The 8,321-nt window shown below is 51.3% G+C and overlaps 1 protein-coding gene across 1 annotated transcript in view; it reads right to left on the bottom strand.

Annotated features, from left to right (window-relative positions):
• LOC144677249 (polyhomeotic-like protein 1) overlaps positions 1-8,321 on the bottom strand; it is a 32,004-nt gene that overhangs the window by 3,126 nt on the left and 20,557 nt on the right. The gene's annotated exons all lie outside the window — the stretch shown is intronic.

Genomic DNA, 8,321 nt, shown 5'->3' with positions numbered 1-8,321 from the left:
AGAGTGAGGGTTATTCCCATCATAGAGACAGGCAGAGAGTGAGGGTTATTCCCCTCATAGAGACAGGCAGAGAGTGAGGGTTATTCCCCTCATAGAGACAGGCAGAGAGTGAGGGTTATTCACATCATAGAGACAGGCAGAGAGTGGGGGTTATTCACATCATAGAGACAGGCAGAGAGTGAGGGTTATTCCCATCATAGAGACAGGCAGAGAGTGGGGGTTATTCCCATCAGAGACAGGCAGAAAGTGAGGGTTATTCCCCTCATAGAGACAGGCAGAGAGTGAGGGGTTATTCCACAACATAGAGATAGGCAGAGAGTGAGGGGTTATTCCCGTCATAGAGACAGGCAAAGAGTGGGGGTTATTCCCATCATAGAGACAGGCAGAGAGTGAGGGGTTATTTCCATCTGAGACAGGCAGAGAGTGAGGGTGATTCCCGTCATAGAGACAGGCAAAGAGTGAGGGATATTCCCGTCAGAGAGACAGGCAGAGAGTGGTGCATTATTCCCATTATAGAGACAGGCAGAGAGTGAGGGTTATTCACACCATAGAGACAGGCAGAGAGTGAGGGTTATTCCCGTCATAGAGACAGGCAGACAGTGAGGGTTATTCCCCTCATAGAGACAGGCAGAGAGTGGGGGTTATTCACACCATAGAGACAGGCAGAGAGTGAGGGTTATTCCCGTCATAGAGACAGGCAGAGAGTGGGGGTTATTCCCATCATAGAGACAGGCAGAGAGTGAGGGGTTATTCACATCATAGAGACAGGCAGAGAGTGAGGGTTATTCCCGTCATAGAGACAGGCAGAGAGTGGGGGGTTATTTCCATCTGAGACAGGCAGAGAGTGAGGGTGATTCCCGTCATAGAGACAGGCAAAGAGTGAGGGATATTCCCGTCATAGAGACAGGCAGAGAGTGGGGCATTATTCCCATTATAGAGACAGGCAGAGAGTGAGGGTTATTCCCATCATAGAGACAGGCAGAGAGTGGGGGTTATTCCCATCATAGAGACAGGCAGAGAGTGAGGGTTATTCCCGTCATAGAGACAGGCAGAGAGTGAGGGTTATTCCCCTCATAGAGACAGGCAGAGAGTGGTGGTTATTCCCGTCATAGAAACAGGCAGAGAGTGGGGGTTATTCCCCATCGTAGAGACAGGCAGAGAGTGGGGGTTATTCCCGTCATAGAGACAGGCAGAGAGTGGGGGTTATTCCCCATCGTAGAGACAGGCAGAGAGTGGGGGTTATTCCCGTCATAGAGACAGGCAGAGTGTGGGGGATATTCCCATCATAGAGATAGGCAGAGAGTGAGGGGTTATTCCCGTCATAGAGGCAGGCAGAGAGTGAGGGTTATTCCACAACATAGAGACAGGCAGAGAGTGGGGAATATTCCCATCATAGAGACAGGCAGAGTGTGGGGGTTATTCCACAACATAGAGACAGGCAGAGAGCGGGGGTTATTCCCGTCATAGAGACAGGCAGAGAGTGAGGGTTATTCCCATCATACAGACAGGCAGAGAGTGGGGGATATTCCCATCATAGAGACAGGCAGAGAGTGGGGGATATTCCCATCATAGAGACAGGCAGAGGGTGGGGGTTATTCCCCAACATAGAGACAGGCAGAGTGTGGGGGTTTTTCCCCATCATAGAGACAGGCAGAGAGCGGGGGTTATTCCCATCATAGACAGGCAGAGAGCGGGGGTTATTCCCCAACATAGAGACAGGCAGAGAGTGGGGGTTATTCCCATCATAGACAGGCAGAGAGCGGGGGTTATTCCCCAACATAGAGACAGGCAGAGAGTGAGGGTTATTCACATCATAGAGACAGGCAGAGAGTGAGGGTTATTCCCATCATAGAGACAGGCAGAGAGTGGGGGGTTATTCCCATCATAGAGACAGGCAGAGAGTGGGAGGTTATTCCCCAACATAGAGACAAGCAGAGGGTGGGAGGTTATTCCACAACATAGAGACAGGCAGAGAGTGAAGGTTATTCCCCATCGTAGAGACAGGCAGAGAATAAAGGTTATTCCCATTATAGGGACAGGTAGAGAGTGAGGGTTATTCCACAACATAGAGACAGGCAGAGAGTGGGGGTTATTCCCATCATAGAGACAGGCAGAGAGTGGGGGTTATTCCCATCATAGAGACAGGCAGAGAGTGGGGGTTATTCCCATCAGAGACAGGCAGAGAGTGGGGGTTATTCCCATCATAGAAACAGGCAGAGAATAAAGGTTATTCCCATCATAGAGACAGGCAGAGAGTGGGGGTTATTCCCGTCATAGAGGCAGGCAGAGAGTGGGGGTAAACGGTATTATAGAGACAGGCAGAGAGTGGGGGTTATTCCCGTCATAGAAACAGGCAGACAGTGAGGGGTTATTCCCCATCATAGAGACAGGCAGAGAGCGGGGGTTATTCCCATCATAGACAGGCAGAGAGCGGGGGTTATTCCCCAACATAGAGACAGGCAGAGAGTGGGGGTTATTCCCATCATAGACAGGCAGAGAGCGGGGGTTATTCCCCAACATAGAGACAGGCAGAGAGTGAGGGTTATTCACATCATAGAGACAGGCAGAGAGTGAGGGTTATTCCCATCATAGAGACAAGCAGAGGGTGGGGGTTATTGCCATCATAGAGACAGGCAGAGAGTGAGGGTTATTCCCGTCATAGAGACAGGCAGAGAGTGAGGGTTATTCCCATCATAGAGACAGGCAGAGAGTGAGGGTTATTCCCGTCATAGAGACAGGCAGAGAGTGAGGGTTATTCCCATCATACAGACAGGCAGAGAGTGAGGGTTATTCCCATCATAGAGACAGGCAGAGAGTGGGGGGTTATTCCCATCATAGAGACAGGCAGAGAGCGGGGGGTTATCCCCATCACAGAGACAGGCAGAGAGTGAGGGTTATTCCCATCAGAGAGACAGGCAGAGAGTGGGGGGTTATTCCCATCATAGAGACAGGCAGAGAGTGGGAGGTTATTCCCCAACATAGAGACAAGCAGAGGGTGGGAGGTTATTCCACAACATAGAGACAGGCAGAGAGTGAAGGTTATTCCCCATCGTAGAGACAGGCAGAGAATAAAGGTTATTCCCATTATAGGGACAGGTAGAGAGTGAGGGTTATTCCCGTCATAGAGACAGGCAGAGAGTGGGGGTTATTCCCATCATAGAGACAGGCAGAGAGTGGGGGTTATTCCCGTCATAGAGACAGGCAGAGAGTGGGGGTTATTCCACAACATAGAGACAGGCAGAGAGTGAGGGTTATTCCACAACATAGAGACAGGCAGAGAGTGGGGGTTATTCCCATCATAGAGACAGGCAGAGAGTGGGGGTTATTCCCATCATAGAGACAGGCAGAGAGTGGGGGTTATTCCCATCAGAGACAGGCAGAGAGTGGGGGTTATTCCCATCATAGAAACAGGCAGAGAATAAAGGTTATTCCCCTCATAGAGACAGGCAGAGAGTGGGGGTTATTCCCGTCATAGAGGCAGGCAGAGAGTGGGGGTAAACGGTATTATAGAGACAGGCAGAGAGTGGGGGTTATTCCCGTCATAGAAACAGGCAGAGAATAAAGGTTATTCCCCTCATACAGACAGGCAGAGAGCGGGGGTAAACAGTGTTATAGAGACAGGCAGAGAGTGGGGGTTATTCCCGTCATAGAGACAGGCAGAGGGTGAGGGTTATTCCCCATCGTAGAGACAGGCAGAGAATAAAGGTTATTCCCATTATAGGGACAGGCAGAGAGCGGGGGGTAAACGGTATTATAGAGACAGGCAGAGAGTGGGGGTTATTCCCGTCATAGAGACAGGCAGTGAGTGGGGAATATTTGCATCAGAGAGACAGGCAGAGAGTGGGTGAAATTTCCATCGTAGAGACAGGCAGAGGGTGAGGGTTATTCCCCATCTTAGAGACAAGCAGAAAGTGGGGGATATTCCCATCATAGAGACAGGCAGAGAGCCAGGGTTATTTTCGTCATAGAGACAGGCAGAGGGTCAGGGTTATTCCTGTCACAGAGACAGGCAGAGAGTGAGGGTTATTCCCGTCATAGAGACAGGCAGAGAGTGGGGGTTATTCCCATCATAGAGACGGGCAGAGAGCGGGGTTAAGCGGTATGATAGAGGCAGGCAGAGAGTGGGTGATATTCCCATCAGACAGGCAGAGAGTGGGGGTTATGCCCATCCGAGCGACAGGCAGACAGTGGGAGTTATTCCCATCATGGAGACAGGCAGACATTGGGAGTTATACCCATCATGGAGACGGGCAGACAGTGGGAGTTATTCCCATCATGGAGACAGGCAGACAGTGGGAGTTATTCCCATTATAGAGACAGGCAGAGAGTGGGGGTTATTCTCATCATAGAGACAGGCAGAGAGTGAGGGTTATGCCCATCATTGAAACAGGCAGAGAGTGGGGGTAAACGGTGTCATAGAGACAGACAGAGAGCGGGGGAAAACGGTGTTATAGAGACAGGCAGAGAGCGGGGGTAGACGGTATTATAGTGACAGGCATAGAGCGTGGGTAAACGGTGTTATAGCGACAGGCAGAGTGCGGCGGTCAACGGTGTCATAGAGACAGGCAGAGAGCGGGGGTAAACGATATTATAGAGACAGGCAGAGAGCGGGGGTAAACGGTATTATAGAGACAGGCAGAGAGCGGGGGTAAGCGGTATTATAGAGACAGGCAGAGAGTGGGATAAACGGTATTATAGAGACAGGCAGAGAGCGGGGGGAAACGGTATTATAGAGACAGGCAGAGAGCGGGGGGAAACGGTATTATAGAGACAGGCAGAGAGCGGGGGTAAACGGTATAGAGACAGGCAGAGAGCGGGGGTAAACAGCATCATAGGAACAGGCAGAGAGCGGTGGTAAGCGGTGTCATAGAGACAGGCAGAGAGCAGGGGTAAACTGTATTATAGAGACAGGCAGGGAGCGGCGGTAAATGGTATTGTAGAGACCGGCAGAGAGCGCGGGTAAACGGTGTTACAGAGACAGGCAGAGAGTCGGGGTAAACAGTCTCATAGAGACAGGCAGAGAGCGGGGGTAAACTTTACCATAGAGACAGGCAGAGAGCGGTTGTAAATGGTGTTATAGACACAGGCAGAGAGCGGGGGTAAACGGTATCATAGAGACAGGCAGCGAGCGGGGGTAAACAATATTATAGAGACAGGCAGAGAGCGGGGGAAAACGGTATCATTGAGACAGGCAGCGAGCGGGGGTAAACAATATTATAGAGACAGGCAGAGAGCGGGGGTAAACAGTATTATAGAGAGCGGGGGTAAACGGTGTTACAGCGACAGGCAGAGGGCGGGGGTAAACGGTATTATAGAGACAGGCAGAGAGCGGGGGTAAACGGTATCATAGAGACAGGCAGCGAGGGGGGGTAAACAATATTATAGAGACAGGCAGAGAGCGGGGGAAAACGGTATCATTGAGACAGGCAGCGAGCGGGGGTAAACAATATTATAGAGACAGGCAGAGAGCGGGGGTAAACAGTATTATAGAGAGCGGGGGTAAACGGTGTTACAGCGACAGGCAGAGGGCGTGGGTAAACGGTATTATAGAGACAGGCAGAGAGCGGGGGTAAACGGTATTATAGAGACAGGCAGAGGGCGGGGGTAAACGGTATTATAAAGACAGGCAGAGACCGGGGGTAAACGGTATCATAGAGGCAGAGAGCAGGGGTAAACGGTATTATAGAGACAGGCAGAGAGCGGGGGTAAACGGTATAGAGACAGGCAGAGAGCGGGGGTAAACAGCATCATAGGAACAGGCAGAGAGCGGTGGTAAACGGTATTATAGAGACAGGCAGTGAGCGGGGGTAAACGGTATTATAGTGACAGGCAGAGACCGGGGGTAAACTGTGTTCTCGAGACAGGCAGAGAGCGGCGGTCAACGGTGTCATAGAGACAGGCAGAGAGCGGGAGTAAATGGTATTATAGAGACAGGCAGAGAGCGGGGATAAACGGTATTATAGAGACAGTCAGAGAGCGGGGGTAAGCGGTGTCATAGAGACAGGCAGAGAGCGCGGGTAAACGGTGTTACAGAGACAGGCAGAGAGTCGGGGTAAACAGTGTCATAGAGACAGGCAGAGAGCGGAGGTAAACAGTATCATAGGAACAGGCAGAGAGCGGGAGTAAACATTACCATAGAGACAGGCAGAGAGCGGGTGTAAATGGTGTTAGAGAGACAGGCAGAGAGCGGGGTAAACGGTATTATAGAGACAGGCAGAGGGCAGGGTTAAACGGTATTAGAGTCAGGCAGAGAGCGGGGATAAACGGTATTATAGAGACAGGCAGAGAGCAGGGTTAAACGGTATCATAGAGGCAGGCAGAGAGTCGGGGTAAACAGTGTCATAGAGACAGGCAGAGAGCGGAGGTAAACAGTATCGTAGCAACAGGCAGAGAGTGGGGGTAAACATTAGCATAGAGACAGGCAGACAGCGGGTGTAAATGGTGTTATAGAGACAGGCAGAGAGCGGGGTAAACGGTATTATGGAGACAGGCAGAGAGCGGGGTAAACGGTATTATAGAGACTGGCAGAGAGCGGGGTAAACGGTATTATACAGACAGGCAGAGAGCAGGGGTAAACGGTATTATAGAGACAGGCAGAGAGCAGGGTTAAACGGTATCATAGAGACAGACAGAGAGCGGGGGTAAGCGGTGCCATAGAGACAGGCAGAGAGCGGGGGTAAACGGTGTCATAGAGACAGGCAGAGAGCGGGGGTAAACGGTGTTATAGAGACAGGCAGAGAGCGCCGGTAAACGGTATTATAGAGACAGGCAGAGAGTGGGGCAAACGGTGTTATAGAGACAGGCAGAGAGCGAGGGTAAACGGTATTATAGAGACAGGCAGAGGGCGGGGGTAAACGGTATTATAGAGACAGGCTGAGACCGGGGGGTAAACGGTATCATAGAGACCGGCAGAGAGCGGGGGTAAACGGTATTATAGAGAGAGGGGGTAACCGGTATTATAGAGACAGGCAGAGAGCGGGGGTAAACGGTATTATAGAGACAGGCAGAGAGTGGGTGTAAGCGGTATTACAGAGACAGGCAGAGGGCGGGGGTAAACGGTATTATAGAGACAGGCAGAGAGCGGGGGTAAACGGTATTATACAGAAAGGCAGAGAGTGGGGTTAAACGGTATCATAGAGACAGGCAGCGAGCGGGGGTAAACAATATTATAGAGACAGGCAGAGAGCGGGGGTAAACGGTATCATTGAGACAGGCAGCGAGCGGGGGTAAACAATATTATAGAGACAGGCAGAGAGCGGGGGTAAACAGTATTATAGAGAGCGGGGTTAAACGGTGTTACAGCGACAGGCAGAGGGCGGGGGTAAACGGTATTATAGAGACAGGCAGAGAGCGGGGGTAAACGGTATTATAGAGACAGGCAGAGAGCAGGGTTAAACGGTATCATAGAGGCAGGCAGAGAGTCGGGGTAAACAGTGTCATAGAGACAGGCAGAGAGCGGAGGTAAACAGTATCGTAGCAACAGGCAGAGAGTGGGGGTAAACATTAGCATAGAGACAGGCAGACAGCGGGTGTAAATGATGTTATAGAGACAGGCAGAGAGCGGGGTAAACGGTATTATAGAGACAGGCAGAGAGCGGGGTAAACGGTATTATAGAGACTGGCAGAGAGCGGGGTAAACGGTATTATACAGACAGGCAGAGAGCAGGGGTAAACGGTATTATAGAGACAGGCAGAGAGCAGGGTTAAACGGTATCATAGAGACAGACAGAGAGCGGGGGTAAGCGGTGCCATAGAGACAGGCAGAGAGCGGGGGTAAACGGTGTCATAGAGACAGGCAGAGAGCGGGGGTAAACGGTGTTATAGAGACAGGCAGAGAGCGCCGGTAAACGGTATTATAGAGACAGGCAGAGAGTGGGGCAAACGGTGTTATAGAGACAGGCAGAGAGCGAGGGTAAACGGTATTATAGAGACAGGCAGAGGGCGGGGGTAAACGGTATTATAGAGACAGGCTGAGACCGGGGGGTAAACGGTATCATAGAGACCGGCAGAGAGCGGGGGTAAACGGTATTATAGAGAGAGGGGGTAACCGGTATTATAGAGACAGGCAGAGAGCGGGGGTAAACGGTATTATAGAGACAGGCAGAGAGTGGGTGTAAGCGGTATTATAGAGACAGGCAGAGGGCGGGGGTAAACGGTATTATAGAGACAGGCAGAGAGCGGGGGTAAACGGTATTATACAGAAAGGCAGAGAGTGGGGTTAAACGGTATCATAGAGACAGGCAGCGAGCGGGGGTAAACAATATTATAGAGACAGGCAGAGAGCGGGGGTAAACGGTATCATTGAGACAGGCAGCGAGCGG

This window comes from Cetorhinus maximus, unplaced genomic scaffold (genome assembly GCF_964194155.1).
Source record: "Cetorhinus maximus unplaced genomic scaffold, sCetMax3.hap1.1 HAP1_SCAFFOLD_2353, whole genome shotgun sequence".
NCBI lineage: Eukaryota > Metazoa > Chordata > Chondrichthyes > Lamniformes > Cetorhinidae > Cetorhinus > Cetorhinus maximus.
This window is presented reverse-complemented; position numbering and strand designations above follow the sequence as displayed.